Genomic DNA, 5950 nt, shown 5'->3' with positions numbered 1-5950 from the left:
CTTACAAAAGCAAGGGAAGAAGTGAACAAATTAGTTAATAAGTGCTCAAACAGTGGAATAGCTCAACATGTGGGAAAAAATCTTTTGAAAAGATTTTATTTTCAATTTGATAAGTTTTTATTCTATTCTGGAATGCACTGAAATTAAGAAGACCTGTGATTTTCATAATTTAAATTAGATTAAATATTTAGAAGAATTATAAAAAGAACACCCTTTAAAAGGAATTTATTTTGTAAAAGATATTTGCTGCAGAAAATACTCTGGGATAAAAAAAAAGTACCTGTGAAATATTTGGGTTGAAATATTTACAGATCTCAATTTAAAAATTAAAATTTGAAAATAAGCTCTGTTTGTCAGACTTTGCTCAGAGCTGCCAGTGGAGTGCTCAGCACCAGTAGAGAGTGTAGTTTCTTGAATAAAAATACTACAGTCAGGGACTTCTCTGGTGGTCCAGTGGTTGAGAACCTGCCTTCCATTGCAGGGGACGCAGGTTTGATCCCTGGTCAAGGAACTAAGATCCCACATGCCACGGGACAACTAAACCTGCATGCCACAACTACTGAGCCAGTGCACTCTAGAGCCCGAGCGCCACAACTAGAGAGAAGCCCACATGCCACAACGAAGAGCCCACGTGCCGCAACTAAGACCCGACGAAGCCAAATAAATAAATATTTTAAAAAATACTACAGTCAAAGAGATCAATGAAGCTGTCATGAATTTCAAATTTATTAACCATAAAATTTAACTATGAAGAATACTGCAGGCAATTTTATAAGAAAAGTAAAAATAATAAATCCTTATTTTAAAATTCTTTACAAAAACACCCATGACATGGTATTATAGACAGATAAAGCTAAGAAATTGATTAAATACATAAATATGTACCAAGGGTAATTATTTCACCTTTATTATTTTTAATGTTTAGATAATTATTATAAGGACTTGAAAAGTTTTGTCTTAATATACTCAGATACATTATTTTAACATTTTAAGAAAGAATTTTATTTTTGAAAATAATTTTTAATGAAGTAATGTATAAATTCTCCAATAATATAACACAGTTTTGTTGGTCACTTAATCAATGTTTCAAAATATTATGTAATTTTAATTTCTTGTCTTAAGTTTTCATTTTGATGCAATTTCAAACTTATAGGTAAGTTGCAAGCCTATTACAAGGGGCTCCAGTATTCCTTCACCATTTTCCATTTTGCTCCAATTACTTTATTTTATTTATTTATTCATTTTGGCTGCATGGGTCTTAGTTGTGCCACGTGGGGTCTTCTTTGTGGCATGCAGGATCTTTAGTTGTGGCATGTGGACTTCTTAGTTGAGGCATGCATGTGGGATCTAGTTCCCCCGACCAGGGTTTGAACCCAGGCCCCCTGCATTGAGAGTGTGGACTCTTACCCACTGGACCACCAGGGAAGTCCCTTGTTCCATTTACTTTAGCATTTTCCCTTCTCTCTTACTCTCTCTCATATCAGCATGTTTATGTGTACAAAATCTTTTTTTCTGAACCATTTCAGTGTAAGTTCAAGACATCATGTCCCTTTTCTACTAAATCATTTCATGTGAATTTTCTGAAAATAAGGATATTGAATTTAGGAAACTTAACATTACTATAGCACTATTATCTAGCCCATAGTTCACATTCAAATTTCATCTCTTGGATCAATAATATCTCTTAAAGCTACTTCTTTCTGGTCCAGGATCCAATCCAGTTATCATTGTAGCAGTAATTGTCGGGCCTTTTTGGCATCCTTTAAGCTGAAAGAGTTCTTCAGTTTTACTTTGTCTTACTTAACCTTGACATTTCTTAAGAGAACAAGCCAGTTGTTTTGTAGAATGCTTCTCAACCTGGGTGTGATTAATTTTAAGCCATGCATTTTTGGCAGGGATAAAGTGATATGTCATTCTCAGTGCATCACATCTGGAGGCACACGGTGTCAATTTGCCCCAATGTTAATGATGTTGACATAGATCAGTTGGATGAGATGGTGTCCACCAGCTCTCTCCCTTGAAATGTGGAGATATATTTTGTGAGAATTACTTGGACATCATGTAATTTTTACCCACTATATTTAACGTCAGTTGATTTTATCAATTGTCCTAGATATGACCAATGGGAACTCCTTCAAGCTGGCTCCATGTTCTTTTGATATGATCTCTTATTCTTTATGTATTTCCTTAATTTTCAGCACAAGGTATTATAGGAGCATCTTGTGCTCTTACTGCTCCAAGCCTGGAATCAGCCTTTTCTCCAAGCAGCCCTGGCTTTTTAGTAAAGAATGGTATTTATAAACCAAGATCTGAGAAGTAGGTGTGCTGATTGTTATAATACATGTGTGTCATTGCTTAGAGGCCCTCTCAGTGGTAGTGCTAACACACACACGCACACACACACACAAACATGGACATATACAAATGTCTCTCTCTCTCTGTATGTATGTATATAGAACCATGAATTTATGCTGGTACTTCCAGTTCAATCCAATCCCACAGATACATTCTAGTCTTCTCCCTCACCATATCTACAATATGTAATTACTCACTTGTCCATGCTTAGCATACACAAAAAATAGCTTCAGAATTGCTCAACCATACCACTGTGAAAAGCAAACTTACTAGAGTTTAATATATATTAACAGTTTTACAAGGTAAAAATTACATACAGTGAAGTATAGAATCTTAAATGTACAATGAGATGGGATTTTTCAAATGGATATACCGGTGTATCATACCCTTATCAAGATAAAGAGCATTTCTATTATTCCAGTGAATTCCTTCTTGCCCCTTTAAGTCCCTCCTGCAGCACACATACTCAAAGGTTGATTTTTTCTTTCTGATTTTTTAAAACCACCTTAATTTAGTTTTACTTAATTTATCTATTTTTTGATTTGCCTGAGCCACGCAGCTTTCAGGATTGAACCCTTGCCCACTGCAGTGAAAGCATGGAGTCCTAACCACTGAACTGCCAGGGAATTCCCAGTTTTACCTGGGAATTTACCTGCCTTAGAACTTCATACACAGGTCATGAAGATATTCTTGTAGATCCTTCTAGAAGTTTTGCAGTTTTAGGGTTTATTGCTAGGTCTATGATATGTAACAAATTAATTTTTGTGAATGGTGAGATAGGAGTCAAGGGTCATTTCTTCCTCATACATATAGTTGTTTCAGTACCATATGTTGAAAAGACATTCCATTTGTTCTCATTTTTTTGTTTGGTGCCCATGCTGAATATTAATTTGTAAGTATATTTATGGACTCTATTTTTTCCATTGATATTTCTCTAGCTTTATGCTATAATCCCACTGTCTTGATTATTGTAGCTTTACAGTAAGTCTTGATATGAGGTAGTGTAGGTCCTCCAACTTTGTCATCTTTTCAAAGATTGTTTTGGGGGAATTCCCTGGTGGTGCAGTGATTAAGATTCAGCCCTTTCACTGCTGAGGGCCTGGGTTCAATTCTTGGCTGGGGAACTAAGATCCCACAAGGTGTGTCCAAACAAAAACAAAACAGGAAAAAAAAAGATTGTTTTGGTTATACTAGTTCCTTTTTCATTTTCCATATACATTTAGAATTATCTTATCAGAGTCTATAAAAATACCTGTAGGAATTATAACTCAGATTGTTGTGAATCTATAGATCCATTTGTGGAGAATTAACATTTTTAACAATATTAATTTTTCCAGTTCATGAACATGACATATTCCTCCATTCATTTAGGTCTTTAATTTTTATCTCAGCATATTTTGTAGTTTTGAGTATAGAGGTCTTGCATGTTTTTGCTAAACGTGTTTCTAAATATTTTATGTTTTTGGATGCAGTTGTAAATTGAATTTTTACACTTCATTTTCAATTGTTTGCTGCTAGTGTGTAGAAATGCTACATTATAGATTTTTTTTAAGTTGATTTTTTTTTTAATCCTATGATTTTGATGAAATCACTTATTAGTTCTATTATAGTTTTGTTAGATTCTTAAGGATTTCCAACTTAACATTTATGATGTCTGTGATTGGAGACAGTTTTAGGTTTTTTTTCTTCTTTTCAAATCTTTTTGCCTTTTATTTCACTTACTTGGCTTATTGCAGTGGCTGGATGAGTATATAGTTTTGTTGGGTTTTTTTTTGATGATTTATACTTTATTACACATTTTCCCCTAAAGAATTTGAATATGCTTTATACTGTTTTTAGAGAATCCTGAGAATCTTTATGTGAATTAGCTATTGGTAGATATTTTTATATTATACTTACTTTTATTCAGTGAGAAAAAGACACCGACAATTAAAAAAATCCAAGTTAGATAGATACACATCTTTAGTTCTCGTTTATCTTTCTTTTTTACTTTAGCATGATTTTTCTGCCTTGATATTGAGGCAGATTCCATTCTCCACTCCCCTAACCCCCCCAACCCCACAACTAGTTCTATTTCCAAGTTAAGTATGGTCACGTGACTAAATTTTCTCTAAAAATATGTGAATGGAAGTGATGTGTGCCACTTCTCAACCTAGTCTAGGGTATGTCCCACTACAGTTTCTTCTGCCTGTTAGCCAGATACAATCTTAATGTGACAGTGACCTGACTTTAATCATATGATAAAGACCAGGCACTACGGTTTCTTCTTTATGTCTTTGGATGTAGAATATCTTTTTTTGGTAGATTCCAGTCTTTTTCTAATCCATGGTTGTTCAGCAGTTAGTTGTGATTTTGGTGTGCTCGTGAGAGGAGGTGAGCTCAAGGTCTTCCTACTCTGCCATCTCATCTCCCTTCCAAGCTCAAGACCAGGCACTAAGGAATGGTGGAGGAACATGAAGGAAGGATCCTGGGTTTCTGAATGACCATATGGAGCAAAGCAGCCTTTTGACCTGGACTGCTCCTTTCAGACTATCAGATGAGAGAAATACACTTTTGTCATCTTAAAACTACTTAATTATTGTTAATTTTCTTTATTTCAGCAGCCTAGCCTAAATAACAGTTAGAGAAGGAATAGGTCCAGATGGTTTCTCAAGTTCACAGGTTCAAGTTAGTCTATTTAGAGTATATAGTTTTTTGATAGAACTTGTGTAAAATTGATATTATTACCTCCATTGTTTTTGATGAGTAGTCTACCATCATTCATATCATTGTTCTCTTTTTAGTAATATGTCTCTTTTTTTCTTAATGCTTTCAATATTTTTTTTTATCTTTGATTTTCAGCTGTTTGATTATGATGTGCCTAAGTGTATTTTTCTTTGTGTTTATCCTGCTGGGAGTTTGCTGAGCTCTTGGGATCTGTGTGCTGTTTTTCATAAAATTTGGTAACATTTGGCCATTATTTCTAAGTAGTTTTTCTTCCTGTTCTTTATATTCCCTTCTTCTGGGATCTAATTGCAAGTATGTTGGTCTTGTTGACATTGTCTTATACATTTCTGAGGTTTTGTTCACCTTTTTTCAATCTTTCTCTCTCTCTCTCTCTCTCTCTTTTTTTTTTTGACCATGCTGTGTGGCTTGCAGGATCTTAGTTCCCTGACCAGGGATTGAACCTGGGCCCCGGCAGTGAAAGCGCCAAGTCCTAACCACTGGACCACCAGGGAATTCCCCTTTTTTTTTCTTTTTATATTGGATACTTCCTATGGACCTATTTTCAAATTCATTGACCCTTTCTTCAAACTCCATACTGTGATTCTTCAAACCAGTAAGACTGGGACTTTCTGCTTAAGTTCTAGCTGACTTCTGTCTGTGTGGACTAGGAAATACCCTCAGGCAAAAAAGCTATATAAACTCAAATTTTATCCAACTTAGTTCTCTTTCAAAGATTGTCCAGTTTCTACTGCTTTTGATTGATCTCCAGAGCCTTCAAATGGCTGTTTTAAAATATTTTTTGCAGCATTATCTGCAGAAAATACAAGCTACTTTGTCAATATCAGATATGGAAACAGTAATACAAATATTATTCCCAAATTTACCTAAA

At 34.7% G+C, this 5950-nt stretch overlaps 1 non-coding gene across 1 annotated transcript; it reads right to left on the bottom strand.

Annotated features, from left to right (window-relative positions):
• Positions 1-5501: 5501 nt before the first annotated feature.
• TRNAE-UUC (transfer RNA glutamic acid (anticodon UUC)) lies at positions 5502-5573 on the bottom strand. The gene has a single exon. It is a non-coding gene; the product is annotated as a tRNA-Glu (tRNA).
• Positions 5574-5950: the final 377 nt, after the last annotated feature.

The sequence above is a fragment of the Balaenoptera ricei genome, chromosome 3 (genome assembly GCF_028023285.1).
Source record: "Balaenoptera ricei isolate mBalRic1 chromosome 3, mBalRic1.hap2, whole genome shotgun sequence".
Lineage (NCBI taxonomy): Eukaryota > Metazoa > Chordata > Mammalia > Artiodactyla > Balaenopteridae > Balaenoptera > Balaenoptera ricei.
This window is presented reverse-complemented; position numbering and strand designations above follow the sequence as displayed.